Raw genomic sequence first — 5,832 nt, 5'->3', positions numbered from 1 at the left:
AAAAACTGGTTCCAAAAAAGCAAACAAACACTTTAAGACATACGTGTTGGCAGGTGATGCATATTTATGGTTGAAGAAATATCCCACAGGACAAGCTTAGAAACTCTACCTGATTTCATTCTGAAATAGAATAGAAGAGAGAGCACAGGCCATTTCTGAATCCTGAGTCTGATGAACTGAGAGGTGGGATTTTTTTTAAGAGAAAAAGTGAGATGGAAGATGTTAGTGGACAGGTTGATCAGGGGGATAAGTTCAGTACCTTAAATTATTTCTGAGTTGGCAAATGATTTTCTATATGATTATGTCATCTTTGTGTGCTAATTGGCCCTCATGAAAGTGGCTGGAAGATGGGGCCCAATCTCCATGGGTGTGTTCACATTTTAAGGATGATTCTGATGTTCCTGATGAAGATAATTCCTGGGTTTTACATTTGCAAGAAGCTGGGAGAAGATTTACATCTCAAAGGCACAAAGAAAGTATTTACAGTTGCATATTTTGTAAAGCAATTGTTCCAGGAGGAGAGATCAGGGACCAGTCAGGAGAAAACCTGTCTAACAGTTGGACAACCCAGGCCAGTGAGGCCATTACTGTTTTTATCCATTCTCTGCAGTCCCTAGAGGAGTTTGCATGTCACCAGTGTGAACACTTCTTTCTGGGAATAGAAAATGTGCTTAAGGGGCTGGGGATTCAGCTCAGTGGTTCCGTCGCTTGCCTTTCAAGCACAAGGACCTGAGTTCGATCCCTGGTACCAAAAAAAAAAAAAAGAAAAAAAGAAAACGTGCTTAAATGACCCAGTTTAAACCATCGCCCCTTAGGGTTACATACTCTCCAATGAGTTGTGTCAGCTTCCCATAGCTAAAATACCCTGTAGCTCTCTACAGTCTTAAACTTGTTATTTCCATTCTGTTAATGTCATCTTCAGTTCAGTACTATGATATTTAGCATAACTTATAAACATTTTTCTAGCCCATAAAAAAATTCTGTGACTACCAGACTACACTGAGCCAGGTGCGTTAAGATCTGAGAAATCTCAGTAGCACCAGAAATAAAATAATCAATTTTTTATGGGGCAAATCTTAAGTATGATTGTAACTTTAAATATAATTAGTCAGCCAGCAGGGTAGTTAATTTACCAAACCCAAAAAGAAAATCATTGACACTAGCAGTTGAGTTTTACATTTATTTTTTTAATTGAAGGAAGAGGTAATAATGCAGGTTTCTGCATCAATCAATATATAAATACATAAATATATACATACAGAAACTCAGGCATAGTGATAAGTTCTTTCACGTAGAACCAGGTATTGTCCTTGATTCTTTTCTGCCCTCTCCCTCCCTCACCTTCTCCAGTTCCTTTCAGAGTTCTCAGATCGTTTTCCCATTCAAGTTTTGATGATTCCTATATACTTAAGAATACATTTAAGTTAATATATGCTGTTATTAACAGCATCATCATTGAATCCTTTGGTCTAAGAACTAGTATCACAGGCTTTGTCCTTCTGAACGAGGTACCCACTATTCAACCAAAACATAATTCTAATAAAGAAATAATTTTTCCTTGCAGACCATAGCATATGAGTACCATTCCTGCACTCCCAACCTCAGCTCAGTGTCTTAGTTTAATTTCAAGGCTGTTTTTAGATGTTACCTTTCTCTTAACTCCTTACAGTTACATGACCCTCATCCTACACAGAGAGGGGACTTGCTGAGAAGTTGGAGTTAGAGACTCACAGAAAGTAAGGGAGCAGGCTGACCAAGAGGAGCAACAGAATCAAACCACTGGCCTGCAGCAGTTTTAACCTCCCTCAGTCTTTTTCACTTGAGTTTAATTTTCATTGACCCCTAGACCTTTTTTACTAAACCTGAGTATTGCTGAGGACAGCATGGTGAGGGTGTGGCCACATGTGAAAAAACTGAGGGGAAGAGTTGTAGCAGACATCCCTGCCCAATATTAGCAGGTTGTAAGTGGCCCAAGCTTCTTGCCTCTCCATAATTCATATGTACTATCTTAGGAGTAGGACTGAAGCTTTACATGAATCAAATGGGCATGTCAGATAGCAGAGTGGGACAAGTATAGCTCCTCTGCTAATGGCTCCTACTGAGACTTAAGTCCTAGTCAGTGAAGTAGCACAGCCCTGCTGAGTTAACTTCCAGCTAATGTCAGCTTGACCCCAACTAAATTCTTTCCCTCTGAATTACTCATTTGCTCTCTTCAGCAAGATATGCTAGTGTCTCCCTTTTACAGTCCTGCCTACTATACCTGCTATCACCAGGTGACCCAAATCATACCCTGCTCCATTCCTTCCCATGCTTGTTATGAATAAATATTGGATATCTTTTGTTCCTTTTGTCTTTGCTGCCCAGAGCAGCTTAGATCAGCCAAAGATCCAGCTCTCTAAGTCTCTGTGTCTCTGTCTTTTGTTCTCCTTTCTCTCTCGCTCTTTCTCTCTCTCTCTCTCCTCTCTCTCTCTCTCTCTCATCCTACTGTCTCATCGAACATTGAAACCCATGGCCGGAGTCTTCGATAAAGAGTATGAGTGTATGTGGGCTTAGGGAACATGATAGCCCATCAATTCCTAGTGAATGTTTGAGCCATCCTGATATTCTTTTGAAAGAGCTTCAGTGAGTTACAAACAAGAAGGAAACTGTTAAAATTTAAAACTTTGTTAAGCCATTTTTAGACACCGGTTTAACTAAAAATAACTGGTAAAAACTTAAGTGTTAGACTTTGGAAATTCATCATTGACCCAAAAAGTGAAATGTATCAAAATTGACAAGACTGGCAAAAGAATAGACTCAAAATACATTGTGGAGAAATTATTTCTTCTTAGGCCCTATGTGAATGAAAAACTATTTCACTATATTATTTAGGACAATTGCACTTTTCTCTTCAAAAGCCAGCAGAAGACTCAGGAAAAATATATTAATTGAGTATCATCAGGTTTTGAGTTCAGTCTGCTTTTGAACAACTATCATAAGACAAGCACCATACTGAGGAATATCTAGAACTAAACACCACCCTTCTTGCATAAACTCTAACACATAGATTAAAAAGAAGCCTCAATTAGCTACAAAGGCAAAACAGTGAAAATCAAGTACCAAAAGGCTCAAAGAATTTAGAGATATTGAGAAAAAGAAAAGCTTTAGAAAAAAAGATGACATTTGAGTTTCCCAGGTTCTACTCCACAGGACACAAGCCTGAAACCTCCACCCCATCCCCAGAAATCAGAAGTGGCTAAAAACCACATCAAGACAGCACCTAGAACACAGAGTCTACAGTTAACCTAAGCAGAAGAGACAGAGATTAACTGTTAAGTGGCCGTGAAGGAGCCCTCAGTCACAAATTGTTAATTAAGGTCAAGAGATTTATTGTTAAATCAGAAATAACAGTAACAATACTTGACTCCCAAGTTCTTTGACCTTTGACCATACTTCATTTTTTTCAGCAACTTTCCAAAAGTTTTCACAAGTGAAATTTAGTCTTTAAAAGTTGCAGAGTACAGTATTTGGAATTAAATGGAATCATAAAGAATTGATTACAGTGATCTAGATAATGAGATTAAAGGTCATAAATCTGCCTGTAGGTCAAATATGCCTAAGGCCAATTTTTATATAGTAAAGTAAAACTGGTATAGACATTTTTTAAGGATTTTTAAAATGAAACCTTAAAACAAAAGAGAGAAAAAGAATATGTGACAGAGAAGACCAGATGAGGACATAAAAGCCCAAAATATTTACTATATGACCCTGGCCCCAAGAGAAAATGTTTGCCAACTCTAGTCTGGACAGTGAATACTTAAGATTTGATAGAGGATCTCCAGCAATTTGGTGTTTATATATTAGGCTTAAGACATTTAAATCAAATAGTGCTAAATACCCTTGATTCCATTTTGACAGTCCTAATTGAAAATGCTTCCAATGGTACAATGCATACATTGAGACAGAGAAAAAGAAGCATAAGAATGTACAATAAAGGCTAGATCTCAAACTCAGTTTTATACTAACTTCTAGATGATGAGAATAGTATATATACTTTGCCGGCCATTTTTAAAAAACCATGTATATGTATGTGTATGTGTGGGCACATGTATTTGTATGTTTATGGAAAAAGATGGAGAGAGAATGAAATTCCTCATTGTTTAAAGGGACATGATACAGAAAACAGTACTCCTTTCCAAACTTAAATCTACATGAACAAACACTGAAAAACCACAATCAGCACAGGCAAAAACAAATTGAGCAGGAAAGCCCAAGGTAACAATGAGAGGATGGGCACAGCCAAATGGTCCAAGCAACGTGGACTCACCAATAGGCACTGTCTTGAGCAAAATTTTATAACATATGAGAAGGGACAAGGGATTTCTATACTGAGAAATGAGAATGAGAGGCTATCAGGAGTGGATCAATCCTCCGACTGCCTAGAAAGGGGGACTGTGGCAAGGGCTAAAGAGAAAAAAAACACAGAAACTTGCACAGTTTCAAGTATGGGAGGCCAGGAGCTCAGTGCCTCAGAGAAGGCGAAGACAAAGACACTCTGAGCTTGTCACTATTTATTGGGTTCATAGGTAGTATCAGATGTCTCTGAGGGCAGTGGCAATCCTATGGTGATGAGGGTCTTATGCCGATGAGCGTCTTAAGTCAATGAGGAGCTATGTTGATTAGGATGTGAGATGAGCAAAACTTCTTACAACAGTAGGTGGGATGAGTTAAGCTAATAAGGAATTTGCCCCTTCCCAAGTGAAAAATTTCTCTTTTCACACTACTACTTTGTTCTTAAAGAACCAGGATGTCTTCAGCTGATGTAATCTTGCCCTTGAGCATCACAGCATCACCGGACCATTGATGCCTCAGATAGCCCTAATCACCATTTAACTGTCAAATGATTTTTTTCCCCAAAATTATGTAGAATGGCTCCCAACAGGAGGCAACAAACATTAAGGGGAAAAAGAGCCAGGAACTAGTTTGCAAAAAGCAAGAGATAAATTGAGACTGTAAAAAGTCAAATGACTCTATGTAGAGTAGGTCAAGCTAAAAGCTTTAGGAATCTTGTTGGCAGCTCAGTTTCATTTTGAATTAAAACCTGCTTTCTATTGTTAATACTACTAACAATAGCTATCAATAATGTGAGGCCAAACATGGTGCTAAGGATATATATTAACTCATATAATGCTCATAGTAATCCTGCAAAGTATAAAATATGAAATATCAACAATAGCACTTTATAGACAATGGAAGTAAATGTTGATCTCATTGCCTCCAAAGTGATTGCTCTTTGCCATTCTGCTATACTCCTTGTTCAAAGAGGACTCAGCAGTAGATGGAAAAAATAAAGTAGAAATAGCAAGCCCTATGAGGAAAAAATATTGTTAACAACAGTTTCCAGGCCTTTTATTCAAGCTATAGTGAATGTCTGGAAAAGGGGTTTGTGATAAGGACTCATTCTGAAAAGCGGGGCTACATGCCAATGAAGAAATGGAATTGCATTTCTAACCAAATAATGCAAGAAAAAATTAATAAATTTCTTATTACAAAATTAGATACTTTAAAGGTATAGACTTTTATTATTTCCTCAAATAGAAAAAGGCAAGATGCAGTCCAGGTGAGGAATTAGGTATTTCAATGTTAGTCATCATTGTCATCCCTACCTCAGGCACTCATTTGTATCCTTTGCTTTATTTTCTGACACATAAGGAAAAGGAATATTTCATAAAGCATATAAAATTCAACTGATCAGTCAAGCCTTTAGATGAATACTTCAGTACCAGAATGTTTATAGCATGTGTTTTGATGTTTCTAAATTACCATATGCTTTTATTATACACAGGGACTGCT

The sequence above is a fragment of the Heterocephalus glaber genome, unplaced genomic scaffold (assembly GCF_053883595.1).
Source record: "Heterocephalus glaber isolate CG9 unplaced genomic scaffold, H.glaber_assembly_v1.0 deba00001457, whole genome shotgun sequence".
Lineage (NCBI taxonomy): Eukaryota > Metazoa > Chordata > Mammalia > Rodentia > Bathyergidae > Heterocephalus > Heterocephalus glaber.
The sequence above is the reverse complement of the archived record's forward strand: the minus strand, read 5'-3'. Positions refer to the sequence as shown.